The following is a 21,778-nucleotide window of genomic DNA, read 5'->3' as shown; positions in this document are numbered from 1 at the left end:
GGTCAGAGGATCACGGCTTTTGTTTCGTCTGTAAACTCCTTAAAACTCGTTGACACGAAAAAGTTTTCTGCTGCAAAGAAGGTTTAAGTATTTACGAGTATTATATTCCTTTGATGTAAAAACTTATAATTTTCAAACCATCCAATACTTTACAGGAGTTTTTAAATGAATTAAGTGTTATATTATAAATTAAATATTTATCTAAAACGAAATTAATTTATACTAAAATACTTAAAAATTTGATGAAAACGTATGACGTTTGTAACGCTTATTATTAAAACAGGAAATACTTTTTATATGTTTCGGAAATAACTATTACGGATGGTAGCGATTTAGGTGCCTTAAAACCTTAAGTTAGTGAATTAAAGAAACATTCTTTTACTTTTATGAAGAAACACAACTGCTTTAATTTTTTTATTCGCTGTTCTCACCCAGTACCCGACTAAAAATACAAAAAAATAAACACTCGCTATTTTATTCCGCTACTCGATACAGTTAATGTTAATGTTGAAATTTCTCCAAGAAAAATTAGGTCTTACACTCGCCTGTCGTACAAAATATCCATTAAATTGAGTATTTAGTACACAAAAACATTTTTAGACAAGCAAATTATAAACAAGTTTTGAATGCAGTTTAGTTTTTTTTTAATAAAAGAATGTGTCCTATAAGTAAATTGAGCTAGTTTCAAGTTATAAGGCACTTACCCTCCAGGACCCATTAATTTCATCCAACCTGTATAATTTCAGGGACTTACTTGTTATGGTTGTTAAAATGAAAAATGAAGTCTTCTACTTACTTTATTCGGAAGTCTAGAATAAATATACCAAGGCACTAAGCTAAAGGCGTCATCCATTAATTACGACACATAAAATTACAAATTTTTGGACATTCCTCCCCTTTACCCCTAGTCACGCTTTTTCCTATCTTTTAACCATGTACTATCACATTTAGCATGACTCCCCCGTCCCTCTGTTGCAGTGACGTAATATGTGGATGGCCCCTAACTTTGCAACGACTTAAACCACACTTGCCAATGCCGTACACAGTTATCTAGGTTTGACTTATTAATATTATTGGTAAAAAAAAACTAAATGAAAAGTCTCTAAAAAACAGTAGATCGAAGTGATCGCCGTAACTTGGCGTAAAGTTCTCAAACTGTTCTCATTAACGCGAGTGCTTAGCAAGTTTATTACCGCAACTTAAACCTCTACGGCCATAAAAAACTTAATCGCCACAATTATTTCTACGAGTATAACCAGAAATAAATGACGCCAGATTCCAAGGATTGTGTAGAATGTCTTTATTTAATGCTATGTGATATAAATAAATAAATATATTTAATAATAAATAAATAATAATAATTAAGTGACACTGATTATTTCATCTTTGCGATTGAGTATGTATGTCTAATTCGATGATATACAAAAGAAACGTATCAGACTATTTGTCAAAAGTATTGTCTAATAGCATAGTTTAAAGAGATTTGTCTGATTAAGACTATGGATAAGTACATTTAATCGAAAACTGTAGAGATATTTCACTTTTTCGAAAAGCTTTTGCCATGACTGTACTACGTTCCTTGGATAAATACGAGTATGTGCATTTTCAAAATATTTATTCATATTCACTTTTCTAGTGTCAAACCAAACGTCAAACCTTAGACTGTCTTAATATGGAGGGAGCTGAAATTACCCCCTATCTTTTTCGTGCGACTTAACATCTTAAAATATTTATTCACATATTGAACTCTGTATCTTTACGTATTTAAATAAAAGTAAACAAACTATTTCAAAATTGTCGGGTAGTTATAACATTTACTTGGTTAACCAACCAAATACAAAAGCGCCTGGATCTGTCACTGAACGACCTGACTTTAACTTACATTATTTCATCGTGTAATGTTTTTATCTACCCTCAACTGGCTTAAGGAACCATTTGAGGGTAGATTTTGTTTACTTTTATTTAAATACCTAAAGATACAGTGTACCATGTCAAGTCAAAAGTCAGACCTTAGACTGTCTAAATATGGAGGGCAGCTGAAATTACCCCTACATTTTTCGTGCGACTTAACCTCGCTCAGAGATAATTATGCTATTAATTTGGACGAAACTACGATCGTAGTCTATCTATTTGGCTTCCAATTTCAGCACCATACAGTTGTTATTGTGGGATTATTAATATATCAATGGTGATTGTACTTTACCGCCATTCCTTTTGGAAAGTCGGAATGTTATTTTGTAAGCATAATAATCCGTCATTCGCCTCTTTATCTTACCTATAACAAAATGTACAAATGAATTAATTGATCTCAAAAACACTATTGCGAAAACGAGTGTTAAGTTCTTTTATTTGCGCGGGCTTATAGAGCCACACCACACTAGCATCTTCCGAGCGTCGGCGTCTAGTCAAATCTATAGCTGCTGCTCGACGCAACGTTGGCGCAACTGCGCGGCGACGCAATTTTTCATAGCACTGACTAGACGCCGACGCTCAAAAGACTACATCTTAAGTACCTGTGCTAAATTCTAGACAAACTGTAAGACTCGTCAATAACCTTTAGATACCTAGTGTCATTGAAAATGTTCACTTTTTTATAGCCGAACTAGCCTCGCATGATAGACCGGTAATACGTTTTAAAATAAATTTTACCCTTATTAATATCAGAAAATCATGTCACCATTCAGAAAATTATGTTACATATTACATTATTATACAAGAAACCAAAGCAAAGTTATATTCAATTATTACAAAATCCATTTAATTACGATACTGCGTAATGTTTACGTCGCTCGTTTTGTAAATAAAACAATATGAATTAATTTCGTTATCGTACAATTAACTTTAATAATAATTTCCCATTGGAAATCTCCTCATCTAGCACGTGGCACCTACGGCAAGAATAATAATAAAAAATATATATAAATATTTCGAAACCACCAGCCGAATTTCCGTGTTGGGTAGCCAGCGATATGTAGGTTATAGCGAATACTCTGGGCCAGGCAGGCAGGCATGGACCGGGACCAAGGATCGCAAGTCCTATGTCACATGCATTTACCTCACGTTTTGCCATATAACTTTAAAATGGGTACTCTGGGTTAAAAAGTGACGTGATGAGTGGGGATAAAAAGTGAAGGTTGCTTTATAATATCGATAACTAAGTCCATTATATGCCAGAAAAATTAAAGGCAAAACTTATCTAAACGATTGCTCAGATAATTATTTTGCTAACAATCAAAAATATAGGTATTTTTATTTATTGAGAAACGCTTTTTCTTAGTCTCTTCTTCTTAAGATCACAGAGCACTAAAGCTATTTACAAATAAACCTTACTTTCTTACTTTTCGTACTAGCTACTTATATCACTGTGTGAAAAAAAACGACCAAAAATATGTAAATTAAATTCCAATGATAACATATCTCGTAACTTACATAACATATCTCATAATTTTTTTTATAAGTAATGTTTAATGTCAGAGATCTTCGATCGTTCTTGAGGTAACTCCTGCAACCTGATGTTTTGACGAAAATCCCAAACGCAACAAAGGCGTGTAGGTAAATCTCAGGTTCTTTGCCCCTCAACATCAACGCTGCTGTGAGGTGTGACAATTTACTCAACGGAATATGTTTATGCCAAGATGCCAAGATGTGAGTATGTCATGTTTGTTTATTTTAAATTATAAGGTACGTTTATCGTTGCATTGACAAAGGAACCCGGTTAAAATCTGGTGTGAAATAGCTGTTTATCGCCTTAAAAAGCTCATAATTTTTACATATCTTTTAACATGGATTTGTTATTGGAATCTTACGAGTAGGTATGGAGAGAATCACTTGCAAAATGTGTATAAAATTCTAATTGCGCGGGCTTTTCTACTTTCACTTCGGTCTTGTTCCCTTCTACGATTTAAGTTATCTTAAGAGGAAAGAGGAAGACCGATTCTCCATACAAAAAAAATAATACAAATTTTTGTATTATTATGAAAATTAGGAGCGAAACAAGATTTCATACAAAATTTTAAATGCTTCTAACTCCTATAATGATTAAAAAATCGAAAAAATCCAACATATGTGCATAGCTGTTAAAATAATATTGTTATAATTGTACAAAATTGTTTACATAAAATAATTAAAATAGATTAACAATTATAATAATATTTTTAAGCTCATGTTGATTCGATCTTACTTTAATTTAATTATACCAAAATGGTTTTTGCAGTAATTACTCAATGAAAACAATTATCTCATGCCTTGTTTACATTTTTCTTATTTTTTTTTAGAATATCTATCTATAATAACGTGTATATTATGTCATAATACGTCAATGTACAAAACCATTAACAGCGAAGTTACATTTTAAATAGAGCAAGCAGTCGAGCACATCTAGGTCAAAATTAACAAGCGCTTGAACTTTGATATTCTAACAATGTGACAAAGACAAAGCCATGTGGAATGTTCAATATGACACATGTGTCATTAAAATTGCCTATTTGCTTTTGAACGACGTTTTGTGAAGATACTCCAGGTAAGTAAATATAATTAATTGTTACACTTCATTGCATTGCCATCCTTATTGACAGCGTTTTTTTCCTCTAAGTGTCTTAATTTAGCAATTTCGCACTCTATACTCAATGATAAGTACGAGTATTACTTAAAATATACAAAAATGTTTGTTACTCACACCTTCCTCAAAAACATAAACGTTATGCGTATGCTGAAAAATATCGATATTTTATAGCGCCTCTACACGATGGCTGGACCAGCAAGATGGCCATGTGATGGTTTATAATAGTTCTGGAATAGGCCGCGTACTGTCTCGCCCACTACCTTTGATGTGCGGACGAAAAACCGACACCATGGCTGTCCCATCGCCATCCCGCCGCGTCATAAGCCATCCGACACCACTGCGCTCTCCATACGCTGGCCCATCTTAGTGGGCCAGTGCCAGTATGATGGCCCATCGTGTAGAGGGGCCATAGGGTACGTCGACAATCTTTAAATGTCATACTACACATTTCACATTTAAAGATTTGCCGTAACTAATTTAAATATTATTTTTAATAACTAGCTAACACGACAGAAAATTCTAAAAAATAAAAAAATGGTTTCATCTCGTGTCACCGAGTTCATCTCGCACTAGACACTATGATATATGTGTCGAGTCCATTTATACCAAAACCCATTACACACTTTGGTCTTCTCTCTCTTCATTTAATTTTATATCATGCTAAAAACAAAAGGTATTAAGAATTTAAATACTTACCATTTTGCATACTGCGTAAAAATGCGCGTTGATTTGCCTGTCCTATTTAACTATTTTTAATAGTACTAGTATTTGTCCCATATCGTATCTAGACCTAATATTTGACATATCTTAAAGTTCAAATCGGGCTGTTAGTCGCATACTCAAATAAACGAGAATTTAACGTTGGTGCATTCGAACAAAACCCTCGTACCGACAAAAATTTCAGATCAATTACCAGTAATTATGAAATTGAGAACTGAAACCAATTAGTTATTTTGTTTAGCTTTGAGAGGTTCGGTAGGTTATTTTCTTTTGATACTGCAGATTACACAAACAAATTCTTACTCGTTCATTTTTGGCTATACAAATAAACATATAAAATAATCTTATAATAATGTTAAATTTTCGAGCAGTTTGTATATAAACATGAATATGGCCCTAAAATAACATCATCAGATCCATATTTAAACTTGTAGCATTCCTATTATGGTTACAAAATTGCATTAAGTTTGATCGATAGAAATTGAATTAAAATGTAGACAGATTAAGCTCACATTTTAGGAAAGCTTACACTATATTGATAGTGTAATATTGATACTATTATATTTCCTAGGTAATGCCTTGAATATTACCACTGAAATGAGCGTTAATAAAATTACAATTAGTAAGTAACAATATACAAGTCTAAATTTTAACCGTTTTAACTTTCACTCGGCTGATGAATTCATGGAGTTTATTTTTAGTCATCCAACAAATAATTAGCGTTTATGAAACAAGTCTAATTATTGAATTTAATATTAAAAGCGACTATAGAAATGTGCTGATGAGTAATTCACTGCTGAGAAAATACCTTCATTACAGTACGTATATAATTCAGGTCTGGCACCATCTACGATTAAATATGCTAATATCAACCCATTTATACTTTAAATGTATAAATAAAAGCTTGTACTTTACTGAAATATGGCTACCCCTTTCTAACAGGCTCAAATATTGTAGGTATTTGAAGTTTGTAGGACGTTTATGAACGAAGTTAGGTTAAACACGATATTTTTTGTACCGTGGCCGATAATTAGAGTAAAGGAAGCTGTATGTCTACAAAAGTTACTTAAGCTAAAATTAAAACTAACCTAACCTATCCATTCCTGCCCGAGTAGCCAACATCTCCAGCGTTAACGCCTGTAGCGTATCGTAGTCATCTCTCTCTATCACCCTTCCATATTAGTGCGACCGTGACAGTTGCCTTTCGTTCGGGTCTCTATTGTTTCCCATTAAGTTTAAATTCATAATGTTTTTCTCAGAAACGCGTAACTTTTCAGGATTGCCATAAAACAAACCTAATATAACCTAACCTATCTATAGGATAACCTAACGAAAATCCTGAAAAGTTACCGGTTTCAGAATTATGACCAATGATAATCTGACAATCATTACATTATGAGTTACAATAATTATGTCAAACAAAGGAATCCGGTTTCGTTCGCCACGACGCGTTAATGATTGGCATGTCGGCTACGCGGGCTGATCACTGATTTTCTTTCATGGAATAACGGGAAATGGGTGATATGGCAAGCAACCGTCTCGGTTGAAGAAATAACGTTACATTACTCACAGTCACCATCAAAAGTAGTGGCTCAAACTACGCATTAAATTATCATAATACCATTCTCTAACCAACTTAACAAAACTTGGTTTGTATGGATTAGTTATATAAATAAAATAAAACACTATAACTCCCAAACTTTTATTTCCCAATCCGTAACTCCCACGGGAACAATATAGGCCTTTTTCCTTCAGTACACCTGCATGTAATAAGATCTTTTTCGAGCAAGAGTGATGAAATAGTTATTTATGATACAAGTACGAAAAATAGGAAATTCGTAACGAGTGGCAATAAATTAAAACACGACCGAAGGCTCAGTTCGATCGTGTTTTAAATCGCGAGTTGCAAATTACCTATTCGCACGTGTATCGTACAGCGTTTTTCAGTACATATGACCCTTTACATTTTCGACATAGTTACATAATGTGCTAATTTATGCACTTATGCGGAAAAGTAGCACCATATGTACTGAAATAGTACATTACGATACAAATGCGAAAAATAGGAAATTTGAAACGAGTGGCGATAAATTAAAACACGACCGAAGGGAGTGTTTTAAATCGACACGAGTTGCGAATTACCTATTCGCACATGTATCGTACAACGTTTTACAGTATATATGGCCCTTTAAATGTTCGACATAGTAACGTAATATGCTAATTTTCGCACTAGTGCGGTAAAGTAGCACCATATGTACTGTTAAAGTATTTTTATCATCGAGATGTCCGTTTTGACGAGTAAATGTTAAACACACAAAGTTTTGAATATGTCACAATATGTGTTAATTTTCTATAGAAGAGTGTATATAATCCTAGTAACATGCGTTTTTTTAAAACCGATTAATATCAATTATATTGTATATATTTTTTATTTTACGAATCATTAAAAATCGATTTTACTTAAAAATGGATATGGCACAAACGTATTCTCAGCCGACGACAATATTTAGACTGTTACAGATACTTTTGAAAGCAAACAGTACAGACCTTTTTACCTCTAAGTCGTATTCCAAGTTGGCAGATACTTTTGGCGCGTTGTTTCATCCGCTACTATTGGTGCTGACTTTACTACGCCGTCTTAACGTTTTGAATTTATACCACATCGTATTGGATCCATACATGCGAATATAATTTGCATGTCTAGATTTAATAATTAAGTATTTCGATTATTTATTTACTTAGCGACAAAATTTAATACACATTTTGTTAGAAAACTATGTAGTAGCTTCCTCAAATAGTTGATCCCTAATAAGCTCTGTCTCCACAATTTAAGCAGTACCTACTTGAATATTATTTTAATAAGTTATCATCGATTACACTTAATCAATTGCAATTATAAAGACCTTTATATTCCACCTTTCGAATCGATTTGAAAAATTAATTAGTAATTCTAATAAAATGAGAATTCACTGACAAATTTAAAATTTGCAACAGAAAAGGATAAGATCATAATATAAATGGGATTTCCTTGTATATTGTTAAGTAATCTTGAAAGCCTCTGAAATAAAAGCCTTTCAATGCAAGAGGGTGAAATGATACATCTTATTGACAACATTTGTTTAGGTACATTAAATTATTCCTAGAATATTTTGTACTTAAACCGTTTCGTGGAATGTTAAATTACGAGTATTTACTTATATGATACCTATTCAAAGTTAACAAGCAATTAGAAGCATTGAACTAAATTGCGTCATTTGAGCGTACAATGGCGTAGAAAATATGAATTAGTTTAATGTACTTGTTCCTTAGACCCTTTGTACAGTCAGCATCAATAGTAGCGGATGAAACAACGCGCCAAAAGTATCTGATATTCCGGATAACTTTTCCAAATATAGATAAATCTCTAAAAATGACATTCGAAAATATATCTTTTACCGTCTTAATTGTTCTACATATAGAACCACCTCATTTTGTTAAGCTGTTTCAGAATGGTTTCAAAAGTATCTACACTTTTGAAACCTTGTTTGATCCGCTACTTTGATGCTGACTGTACAGTCAGCATATGGTATGTCATTGTATACCTATGTATGAGGTAAACCGTCGTATGCACAGGTATTTGGCAGATGTTTTCCCTACATTCCATAAGGTCTTCTGGAAAGGGGACAACTATTAAACATTTACTCCGTACGCTGGCTTTACGAAACATTATTCACTTTTTAAGAATAACAAAAATGTGGGTATTGATTAATATTTTTATTTTTGATATCAGATTTTTATTCTAAACGCTTTCGTCGAGGATAAAATAAAACAAGTTATAAACGCCTAAGTCCTATTCCTAAGTCCTAAGTGCTAAAATATAATGGATAGTTGAAATATTTCTATAAAATACTCTAAGCAAATAGTTAAATTAAATGTTGCTTTGCTAAGTCAAACGACTTGTTAAATAGAGAGGTTGTTTAATATTTGAAGTAGAAGCAGCTAATTGTGTTAAACACGTACTTAAGAGGGAAGCATAGCACGTATTTTCCATTCTCCATGTTTTTTTAGTATGTTATTGACACAAAGATAGTTTAGTAGGTTTATAGGTTTTAGAAATTTTGCAATACAAATGATTTTTTCTAAAAACGTGAACCTATCAACCTAGAATATGTTATGCTGAAGCGATCGATATCAATATCAAAGTAATTTGGTAAGATATAAAGATATAGTCAGTGGAAACTGTTTTCTCCTGTAACGGAATTTTATAGAAAAAGTACCGTTATATCCTAACGATCGCAAAGCTATTCTTCCCTCTTAAGTAAAGTTTTGCAGTCTTCGTCCATCTCACAAATATTTGCATAAACAAATTTAAAGTATTTTGGTTATTTGCAACACCATTTCGTGCATCGAGGATTTTGTACTAAAATATTTTAGGCATTTAATAAAATGATTATTTTATGACAGAGCAATAATTACGAAATTTTGTCTTTTGTGTGTTTCCAACTCACGTTTATCCAGTGTTATTATTATTTTGTTGGTTTATATGCATTATTTAGCATGTAGATAAATGCAGTAAGCAAAGTTGTTGCCCACTCCTGCATACAAACTTCTGTGCAGCGAAGCTCTGAGAATAACTTTGCTGGCTAAAAGAACGTGATTTTTTGCAAACTTTACGTACGACTTATTCTCAGTAAAAATGTTCTTAAGATCTTGTTGTACATAATGTATTCATATAGAGCTACAAGTGGGACGTACCTTACAGAAAACCGAAGCCAAAAAACAATAGACCCTACTCGCGTAGTGTTGTGTTCCTGCCGGTGAGTAAGGTTGTCAGAGCTCAACGAGGGCGCGGAGTGTCAGGGTCGGCAACGCGCATGTAACTTCTCTGGACTTACGATCATACAATAGCCATGTACAAGCGTACATAGGCTATGGAGACTGCTTACCGTCAGGTGGGCTGTATGTTTGTTTGCCACCGACGTAGTATTAAAAAAAAAGGCGTGCCCTAATATTTTATATCGTTATGGGTTAAACACTAATAGGGAACGACGCACAACATCAATTTTTCGTGTAACTTTATAGACAGACTCGCCTTAGTTCGCTACTTCGTCTAAGTAGAAGTCTCTGAAAACTTTCTTTGGGGTTCAATAGTTTAGGATATACTTTGTCAGTATCTAAGCCATCTATTAGGTTACGTTAATTATTGTTGAGGGCGGCTTGAAAGTATATATTTGCTAATTTACATTTATCGGTTAGCCTACCCTACAACTATTCGGTAGGTACCTGTATTTTACCAGCACTGCAACGACTGCAGAGTGTTAATGAATAAATAAACACAATAATTGCGCGCTCGTGCAGTCATATGTATTTGACGTCCGCCACACGTGCGACGTGACGTGCAAATGCACGTCACTAAATATACCTATTAATTATAGTTGGGAGTTGAAAGTGTGCGCTTTGAGCGATAAATTTGATTAATTGGTTAGTTATTTGAACGGACTCGTATGCTTCTCACCATTGTGGAGTTTCTGCTTAGATTTAAATTACATTTACTTGCAGTATTATAACTGTCGCCCACGGTATTTGCGGACCGATACAACCTTTAGACCTCTAAGAAAAGAGCGTACCTACTTTCATCTTAAAATTCGGCAACGCACCTTCCAACCTCTCGGGTTTTGCATTCCTTATTTGTCTGCTGGCGATTCGTCTGCTCTTTTGCCTATCATAAAAAAAAACTGAAAGTAAAATTGTAAACGTCGAATAAGAGGCGAACTGGAGAACTTGGATAGTGTTCGACCGCTTTGACAAACTGAATCATTGGCGCTAACTCGACTCTTGGTGGAATAGTGGATCTTTCCATCACATCCTTATTTTGTTTACAAACACGCCTCAGGGAGGCAAGTAATCACGTTTATCGTAATAGTTCGCACAAGTTCACGGCATGAAGGTCCCAAGTAATATTTTATTTTTGTTTAGTTATGAAATTGAAATTTCCGTTGTATTTTCCGTAGCCAAGGCCTTGTTTGATGCATAAACCTGTAAAAAATATTTCTTATTATCTGGTACGAGAAGGTATCTACATAAATTTTAGGAGAAAACAGTTCAATGGCAACATTACTTAGAAATATAGGAAAAGTTGAAATACTCGCCGTCTGGGGCGAGACTTGAACTCGCGACTCAGGGATACCAGCCCTCCGCTCTACCAACTGAGCTACTGAGACTTATCCGTTGCCAGCGAATATTTGCACCATATCCTTCGTATGTGCCTTAGGGGGGGGGGGGGGTGAAATTAATTCAATCTCAAAACGTAATATCCACAATACAAGTACAACCCTTTAGACGACCGGTTTGGCCTAGTGGGTAGTGACCCTGCCTACGAAGCTGATGGTCCCGGGTTCAAATCCTGGTAAGGGCATTTATTCGTGTGATGAGCATGGATATTTGTTCCTGAGTCATGGGTGTTTTCTATGTATTTAAGTATTTATAAATATTTATATATTATATATATCGTTGTCTAAGTTCCCTCAACAGAAGCCTTATTGAGCTTAATGTGGGACTTAGTCAATTTGTGTAATAATGTCGTATAATATTTATTATGTCGTATAATATTTATTAACCCTCAAATCACCACGTAATTTCACATTTACATAATAAATATCAAAACATTATACAGCTCAAACACATAACCCTCCTTTTTGGATTCACCGCAGTCGTATAAAAGCAGACAGACGCATTATCACGTCCATCTTAAGATTCGGCTAACCCCTATAACCAAAGCAGTTTCGGTTGTCTCGGCTCCGTGTTATCTGATTGTCTCATAGATTTCGCGGGCCAAGAACCTTTGCTTGGCTGCCTGCCAAAAAAACCCGTTTTACTGGGAAAAGTGATGAAAGTGAATCATTAATGTAATGTGAAGTTTTGCCTAAGTGTATTTGATGGTAAATCGAAAAGTGGTGTCTTTGTTTGTGGTTAAATTTAATGGTAAATTGAATTATTATGACATAAGTTTTGTTTCAGTATTTAAAGGTATCTGTAGGATTTTATTCACTGAAAATGTCCCCATTGCTTGGGAGACCAACCAATCCGTACTTTTCCGTATATAATATAATTCAGCCTATATACGTCCCACTGCTAGGCACAGGCCTCTCCTCATGCGCGAGAGAGCTTGGGCTATAAGTCCACACGCTAGCCCGATGCATATTGGGAGCTTCACATACTCCTTTGAATTTCTTCGCAGATATATGCAGGTTTCCTCACGATATTTTCCTTCACCGAAAAGCTAGTGGTAAATATCAAATGATATTTTGTACATAAGTTTCGAAAACTCATTAGTACAGGATTTGAACTGCAACCTCCGGTTTGAAAGTCTGACGTCATATCCACTCCGCCACCACCACATTTTATATAGGTATGTAAACTTATATCTACTTTCTATAAGCAAATTTCTGTACATAAACTAATAAAATTACAAAAGTTAGTCAGACAATGTTTAAGTAAAAATGATACCAACCATATTTTAGGAATATTTTTTTTGTTTTAATACTTTCTGAAACAATAAATCTTAGCATGTTCAGAAACCTTATTCGTACGATAGGTTATTTGGTGAAACCCTGTAACATAAACAAAGTTAATATATGAGAAACAAACCTTTTGATGTCATAGTTAAATTTCCTTTCCTAGGGAAACTTGAGGCATATTTTCTACAAATATTCTTATTACGTTAGCTGGTTAGATTCTATTGATAGTCATACGTCATTTTTTTAATAATTAAACACATCCTTAGATAGAACTCGTAAGATAATCGTATTAATACTGACTTATATACATATTTAAATTATTTTTATTGAAATAACTAATATTAAAAATTTACAAACTTAAAAACTAAATCTTAAAATTAACATAACTACTTACTCTGTACGAAGACTGTACTCTAGACGAAGTAGCGGATAGAAGCTAGTACTTGTATAATATAATAACTGAATCTAGTATTCGTCCACTTCGATATTTTCAGTTTTCTTAGTACCTATGTTGACGTTGATCTAGTTGTAACTAAGTACTTAACAGAATGTTCACACCCAATAAATATTATCGATTCAATATAACGTATAAATGTATTTCAATTACAAAAATAACTATGCTAAATCATTCAAAAATATGATAATTCTTTCTTGAAAACGTAATAAAAATATATATAAATTTAAGTTAAAATATATTTTACTGAGCTCAGTTTTACGTTTCGGGAAAAGGTATATCGAGTAACTGATTGAGTCAAACAAGAGTCAGTCCCTGGGGTCAGGAAATACAGTAGCTTTGATCTCGATTTGTGCGTCTACTTTAAAATAGGATCTTTTTACGCTATTGCAGTTTCAGATACCTAACCAATTATATAAATAAATTATATTCATTACAGAATTTCAAAGATCACATTATTAATATAATATTTCTTCTTCTATTATTAATTAAGTTTGGCAAGCCATTTCCGTCAGTGGCATCTGTAGAAAAAGACATCATATTTAAAAAATGTACGCGCGAAGGGTTGACTTCCCGCAGAAAATTTCTTTCAAATCAAGTTGCTTTGGGTACAATGTCTCAACAAAAAATATCGACCTAAAAACACCCCCTTGCGAGCAGTCCTATCAACATTGAATCTGTTTTATTACAAAAAAAAAAAAAAAACAAATTATGATTTAACATGCTAAATTGCATCTAAAGCATACCAGATTACCTTTCTCACTTCCTTAAGCTGTTTGAGCCGTTTTTTCGCGTACTTGTCCTTAATAATATTCTCGTAATTTCACACGTTGCAAAAATACATCACATTCTTATTCTAAAATGCGATTATCTTGAAAGCGAGGCTTTGAGGCTTCTGCCGCGGCGCGTTTATCGTTGATTTTCTTTTTAAAATAATATAATTGTATGGAAAATTTGTAGCTTGGCTTGGTTTCTTTCTAAAATAAAATTACTTAGTAACCAAACGTAGTATAGATATTTTAAGTATAAAATTATCTACGTAATGTGTGTTTTGTATGTAATTCAATATTTATATATTATATAATATGAGTACCCACAACATAAGCCTTCTTGAGCTTACTGTGGGGCTTAGTCGATTTATGTAATAGGTAATGTCCTATAATAAATCAATCTTTTTTTAAGCATTTTTTTAAAAGTCAAATCAAATAAATACATGTGCAGATTATCAAAGCACATTAAAATCAAATATGTATGTTAAAGTAAGACGGATTACTAACAGACTTGAGTCAAATATTTGGCAACCAATTTGATTCCTTTGATGCTTCATTTTGATTTCATCGTAAATATAGCAACATTTTTGTAAAACTGATGTGATAAATCTTATAAGTTGAAGAAACTTTACAAAGCAGCTACTTATGACATGTATTACTAAGTCAACTTTTTCTTTAAACACAAAAAGGGAGTAACCCTTTACCTTGGGATACATTTGGAAACATTGTAGTTTTATAGGTCACGTTTCTAGTATATGTGTGCTGGTTTAACAACGTCCTTCCTTTTTAAATTGTAGTTGTATAAAAAGGACAAAAGGTTTATGGAGTTTTCAAACGCTACACATTTCAAACAATGGAGGTGTTATTTCTATTAATAAACGTGAACTTTTAAGAGTTATTTAACTTCTCATCAAAGTTATGAAAGACACAATAAAAAAAGCATTTAAAGTTTCTGAATCAAATTTAATTAACTTATTGATATAGTAGATATATAGAGAAGCACTACAGTACCTAAATGTAAAAATACTAAACTAAATGAATACCTAGCTTAAATCTAAAATAGGCCCTTGAAGCATTGTGCCAATGATGCTGGCGGCATTTTCTGGTTGTACCGCAATGCTAATTCGTCGTGCAAGGAAGCCGCCAGCTCTTCGGTTATGTCAACCAGACGTTTCGCGATTTCTGCTATAAACTTGTGGATAAAAAGTATTATTCTCCGTCATTTTTTTATTTCTCAGTTTTAATATTTACCTAGTTATCTAATACTATCTACATTTTAATTTATTTTATTTGAAACTGACCGGCAATTGACATTGATTGATTAAAAAAAACACCTCTTGATATTTATTACAATTTCTTCTGCTTAGTTCCATTCCATCAAAGCTTACAGGTATTATTAAATAAGAGGCTAAAAAAATATGTTATATGTATATCCAACCTTTTGATTGCATTAGCAGCCTCGAGCTCTTATATCTTTTTAGCATTAAGGAATGCCGAATTTGGCACCTTTTCGTTGCTAAGAACTCTCCGCCGCAGGGACCGTATTTCCAATATTACGTATTCGAGCGGTTGATTTGCCTCCACGATAACAGAACCTCGGGATTACTACAGGGAATTCATTTCTCCGATCTGTCATCAATACGCTAAATATTATTTACTGCACATTTTTGTAAATAACTTTTTGCATATATTTCAAATGGTTCGAATAGCCTTAAAGTTTAAATTTCGTATCTGATATTTAGAGTGTTAATTTTTATTTCATACTTTGAAGAAGTTAAAAAAGAAATACAAATAACTCTTTCTACATACCAAGTAAGGTTCTATACTTACTTAATTTTGGTTTTGTTTTATACTTAAATAAATGTATGTAATATTTACGCTATGTGAGCGCCTTTGACTGTCAATTTAGATATAGCAATGCATTAAATTTTAATTGGGCCTGCGATGGTTATAGAAGTTAAATATGATATATCCTTATCCTATGATTTAGAAGTAGAGTATAATAAATAATTAAGTACCAAGTAATCACTGTAAAAATTCACTAGCCCGTTAGAAAACATCTTGTATCGACAAGGAATAGTTTGATTCAAACTTTAATTTAAAAAAAAATGAAAATAATTTTGTTAACTTTCAGTTACTCGTATTAACTTTGAAACGAAGCTCATCTCTCATAGTTCATGAACAATAGTTCTCATTTGAACTAATTTCACGTGTCGCCAACCTTTCCACCAGGTATTGTCCACCGTAATATCAAGACCTCTCCAGGGAGCCAGCTAATATTTGTTCTCGTCGTAATTTCCTTTAAAATAAAAGCTTTTTCGGTTAAAATAGTTTCTAGGACTCATTCATTCTAGAACTGCTGACACAGAATATCACGCTACTGATTATCTGATGTTATATTATTTTTGCATTGAGGTGGTACTAAAATACAGGCAAATTCTATATGAAATTTGAGAGTAATTAACATCCTTCCTGATATTTTTATAAACGGGGTGAGTAACCTAGTTCTAAAGAGAACATGACCAACAGATTTCGCGATATCTTTATGTCGGAATGACATTCATTGCCAGTCATCAATTAATGTCAGAAAAATGACTGAGTTACTGGAAATGAGGACTAGTGTTTGGCATGGTTGCTGAATAGATTATGGTAATGAGATTGACTGAAATGGTAATGAAACTTGGATATGGGAAGTATATTTTGTAAGAGAATATTGATTTGACGTCCTACATTCTATAGGTCAGTTGTATGACGTCAAAACCTAAGTACACCCACGGCCAAAAGTATGGAAACAACCTTGTTTTATTTAATATCTCATGTTTCTATGTTCTATATTTGTAACCTAAAACATACGTTAGGCAACTCCAAAAGATTACAGATACACGCTAAATATCAAAACATCTTAATATATTGACAAAGAAGATCAAAATAATGGGAAAAAGGTTACGTAATTATACCCTTTTAATTGCTTTACAAAATATTGAGCTGACACCTATCACAGCCAGATTTCCCTTGAGTAATTTACTTTTAAAAGGTTCCATTATTTTTTTACCGTTTTTTTTAAATTGTCAATGAGAAGTATAAAATCCATCGCTTAAAAATTATACTTTTATATCGTAATATAAGCTTGTTTCTATACTTTTGGCTGGGAGTATAGAGCTACTTTGTACGAAAGGAAAAAGTATAAACTTGTGACTATTTCACAGTTTCGTGACGACTTGAGTATGTTGCGTGTTGTGCCGTAAGTGTAAAACGTCATGACAAATTACAGAAAGTTAATACGAAACAGTATGCAATAATAAACGTCACGCGTGGTAATAAATCAAAAGAAATTTATAAATATATCTTAATGACATACATATCGTTCCTCATTCGCACTCTAGGTTCTTGTTTAAGTTATGCTACATTTAGCCTCACTTTTTTTTAGTTTTTATTCTTATCAATGTCTCAATAATACGTTATCCCCTTTGTTAACATACATATAAATAGGTATAAATTTAGATTTTATGACAAACAAGTATTGTCAGGAATAGTGGAATTAAAAATATTTTTTCTTATCTCTTTTTTTGACCTACAACTAAAACGAACTAACATAAGAAAAAAAATGGTTTTGTTTGCCTATGACAACATCTCCAGCTAAACTATATGAATACACAACAAAAATAAATATACATGTTTTACAAACTTTAGTCTCCAACAAACTACTTTAGCGCAACTTGCTAGAAGTTTTAGGATTTTAAATGTTTGTAGTAAACCACAAGGAATTCGGTGTTGAATATTTCTTAACTAGTTTACTTACTCTAGTTACTCTATTGTAACTTACTTAGGTTACTCTCTTAAGAACTTACAGTTACGGGAAAATAATTGAAAAGGTTTTGAAATATTTTATGCAACAACCATTTTCACCGTCGTCTTCACAATATGACCAAAGATACTTTTTCCTGATCATGAATATTCTTTTTTTTTACTTTTTAGCGCTATATATTAATAATTAAGCATTGCTAACCGTACTCAAGTCGTCAATAGACGTTGCCTTAATGCATCAAATAGAAAAATAGTAGCCGTTCAACCCCGAAGGTCATTCCTACGAATTTGATACCGTGAGAAAACAAAAGAAAATGGCAAAGATTCCAGAGAGGCCGTGGAACGAAGTACATAAATAGTGTGTTATAGCGCCCTGTGTGCACCTAAAGCGTGGTTTACACCTAGTTTTAATGTTAATTACACACATTCCGTTTTAGGGAGGTGTGAATGCTTTTTTTGGTTGGAGGTCATTTTTGTCACTGGCTTTTTGATGTGTAGCAGATTTTTGGGTAAGATGCGAAACAGTTGAATTTTCTTTGTTTTTGTTTAAGTACGTTGCTGTTCTGATACTAATAAGCAATTTAACTATAGTTTTTAAGGATAATACATGCATTTTCTTAGAACCCATTTTAAGTGTAACGACAGAATGATATTAAATGACAAATGTACACTTGTGAGTATAACTTTTTTGTAATTTTATGGCGTAAACAATTTACAAAACATTTATCAAATTATATCGTAACTTTGAACGTACCTATATCAATAAAAAAGTATTATGATTTCGCAATACGCCGAAAATTTTATTAAAAAGTATGCGCATTGGCGTAAATAATTTAATTACAAAATTAATAAATAAACTTTTGTTTATGGAGTTATAAAATGCTGAAGTTGTGTAATTGATTCAAATAATATAAAAGAACTTCTGATTAATATGAGAAAAGTGATGATTTATTAGGACTTACCAAATATTATGTATGGTACTTCATAATTTTCTAATTATGTATTCTAAACCGTGGGTCTATTAAACCCGATAGATTTTAAAGGTGTATTGTATTCTTCACCGCATTTAGAGAATAAAACGTCATACAAATTTTCCTGAAATCGGTCTTGTTTTAGAAATAATGAAATTTTTTGTAAAAATTTGTTTCTGTACGAGTAAACTTAGTGAAACACACCTTTTTACCAGTAAGTTTTGACTTTGTTTAGATATACCTACTGATAGACATTAAAGTTTTAAAGAAAACTCGCAATTTTTATCTGTAAATAAAAATCAAACTTAACTTATTTTCGCCTTTACATTAACTTGTAAAAAATAACGTCGCAACGCAACGCAGAAAACACAAAAAGTGAATTTTTCGCCAAAAACAATTATGAGGTAATAAGGACTTCACTACGTAAAACTCATATAACGTTTTTTGCTCCTTATGACTTCAGGAATAGATGGTTAAAATCCGACGGGTTTAATAGGTGCACGGTATACTTACTTAAGTGTACTTTTAAATTGTTTAAGCTATGCAGATAGAATAAGGGGATATTTTGATATAAAAAATCCGTTTTTCTCAAATTGTAAAGTCCCTTTTTTATTAAAAAATAATAAAAACTACGGACTACCACTATTATGTTACTGATAATTAAAAAAAATGTTTTTATACATTTTATGAAACTGTAACAAAAAATATCACAACTAAATAACAAGATATTTTGTTCTCCTAGCTGAAGTAATAATGGTTCTAGTATTGTACCTATTCGGCTGTTAAGTTTAATTTGATTTGGTATTACTATTATAGTAACTTGTTATGCCTCGTAGTGCATTTCGGCCGCACTTATTTTTATAATCATATACTTTATTTACAATAACAATAAATCTAAAATAGGCGCTTGAGGCATTGTACCAAGGAAGCTGGCGGCATTTCCTCGTTGTATCGCAATACTGATACGTTGTGCGAGGAAGCCGCCAGCTCTTCGGTCACCAGTTACGTCAACCAGACGTTTCGCGATTTCTGCAAAAAAACTTGTGCGCGCTGTGACCCCATGGACCTAGAGTTATTAGTTTTTTTTTAATACTACGTCGGTGGCAAACAAACATAGGGTCCGCCGGATGGTAAGCAGTTAGTAACTGGCATGTCATATTCGTATCATTTATAGAAAACAAATCAACTTGCATTTTTGTATTATGAGCCATCATTATAGTCTAGGACACAGAAATGTAATACACCACCCTACTAAAGGCAGTTCAAAACTACTGTTTTTATTTGTATTTTATAGCTTTTTATGACAACGTTTGTTTAACATGAAATAACGCTTATTGCCAATTTGTTCCTAAATAAAATGTTATGACATTTTTTTGGTACATTTTTGCGGATCCTTTGAGCTTAAACATCGTTAGACCTAAGCGTTTCCTTTTATTATAATCGAGTGTCTCCCAAATGTACCGACACTTGGCGAAAACTGAATTACGTATTATGTACATAATGACCTACTTGGTACTCGTAATGGCAGCATACTTTACAAAAACATGGTGGCGTATGTAGGAAATAATAATAGAAGTATAAAAAAATACTTTCGTAAAGCATTAATTTATTTTTTAAATAACGATAAATGGAAAGAAAACATCGATTGAATATTGGAATGCCAGTTTCCCGGAGTCGCGAGTTCGAGTCTCGCCAGAGGTGACGTATAAAAAAAACTTTCAGTTTTTTTAACTACAGTGTTGCAAAAGCTCTTCGGTCAGAAATTGAATCAAAAAAACGCCTATAGGGTCAGAAATGTTACCCGAAACAGGATCTCTGGGTTCAGAAAGGGGCTCTCAATTCGCAATTAGACAGGATTACCGCCCTCTTATTGACATCTTAATGCGTCACTAATCCTGCGGCCTTAATTGGACCCATGACGCAAGTTTGTGGCTATTTCCTGGTTCAACATTTACAACAAAGAAAATTTGAATAAGAGGGGAAAAACCTAATAATTTTTCTTCAAAAGATTTTTTGCGTAATAAAGATAATAGAATTGGCGGAAATTTGATTAGACCAATAATGTTTTTAAAGGATATTCCAAACTTTTTATTATTGATACTTTTGTTTTGAAATCAAATATTATTGTTTTGGATAAGTATTACAGCTATATATATTATTCCGAACTTTCCAATGATAGGTATATTTTCTCATGCCAATTACTTTCGAGTAAAACTTGCTAAAATTCTTAACCGATTATTTACATTCTTAAAAAGCTTCTTAACGTTCCAAAATAACTTTTTATAAGTAAAATATAGTAAGTTTTAATCTGTTCTGTCAAGAATAAACACACAAATCGAAGTCCTGATATTCTAATTTAAATAGACGTGAAACTTAGTAATTATAATTTACTGTAATGGCGTCATTGGCCTGTCGTAGGGTTGCTAAACACAATGCTAGACAAATATTCTTTATAATAGGTAAACAACAGGCGGTCTTATCGCTAATACGCGATCTCTTAAAACAAATATATTGTTTATTTTTTTTAATATGACTAGACTTATATTATAAAAACTAAATTAAAACTAAAACACTTACTGAATAAAACTAAATTCCAAAATATCACAAGAATGCTATTAGGTATGAAGTCCTCCTTTTGAGCCTTTCGTTACCTATAGTTATGCATTGTTTATAAAAATAATCTTTACGTTTGGAATATCTAGTCCAATGGTGGGATAACTTCGGCTTTGACTTCATAACTGGGCATGTCTGACAGTGAACGATTGTCGATTACTTTAAGGCGTTGGACAAATAACATTTTCACGTGATTGATGGGAACGATTGAAGTTGAGTGAATTGTGTGCTATAATAAATGTCAAGTTTCTGTCAGCTAATACCAATAGTCGACAGCTTTTTTGACACGCCTATTACTGAGAAGAATAAAATTGCATCTATTGGGGCCGTGTTAAGCATTGGTATATTTTTATTCAAAAGTTTTTTTTTCCTGTCGCCTTTGTACTTCT

At 32.8% G+C, this 21,778-nt stretch overlaps 1 protein-coding gene and 1 non-coding gene across 5 annotated transcripts in view; one reads left to right on the top strand and one right to left on the bottom strand.

The window, feature by feature from the left end:
- The window catches only part of LOC133522685 (diuretic hormone class 2), a 121,044-nt gene that overhangs the window by 1,226 nt on the left and 98,040 nt on the right, over positions 1 to 21,778 (top strand). The window lies entirely within an intron of this gene.
- Trnat-ggu (transfer RNA threonine (anticodon GGU)) lies at positions 11,410 to 11,481 on the bottom strand. Its single transcript has one exon. It is a non-coding gene; the product is annotated as a tRNA-Thr (tRNA).

The sequence above is a fragment of the Cydia pomonella genome, chromosome 11 (assembly GCF_033807575.1).
Source record: "Cydia pomonella isolate Wapato2018A chromosome 11, ilCydPomo1, whole genome shotgun sequence".
Taxonomy (NCBI): domain Eukaryota; kingdom Metazoa; phylum Arthropoda; class Insecta; order Lepidoptera; family Tortricidae; genus Cydia; species Cydia pomonella.
The sequence above is the reverse complement of the archived record's forward strand: the minus strand, read 5'-3'. Positions and strand labels throughout refer to the sequence as shown.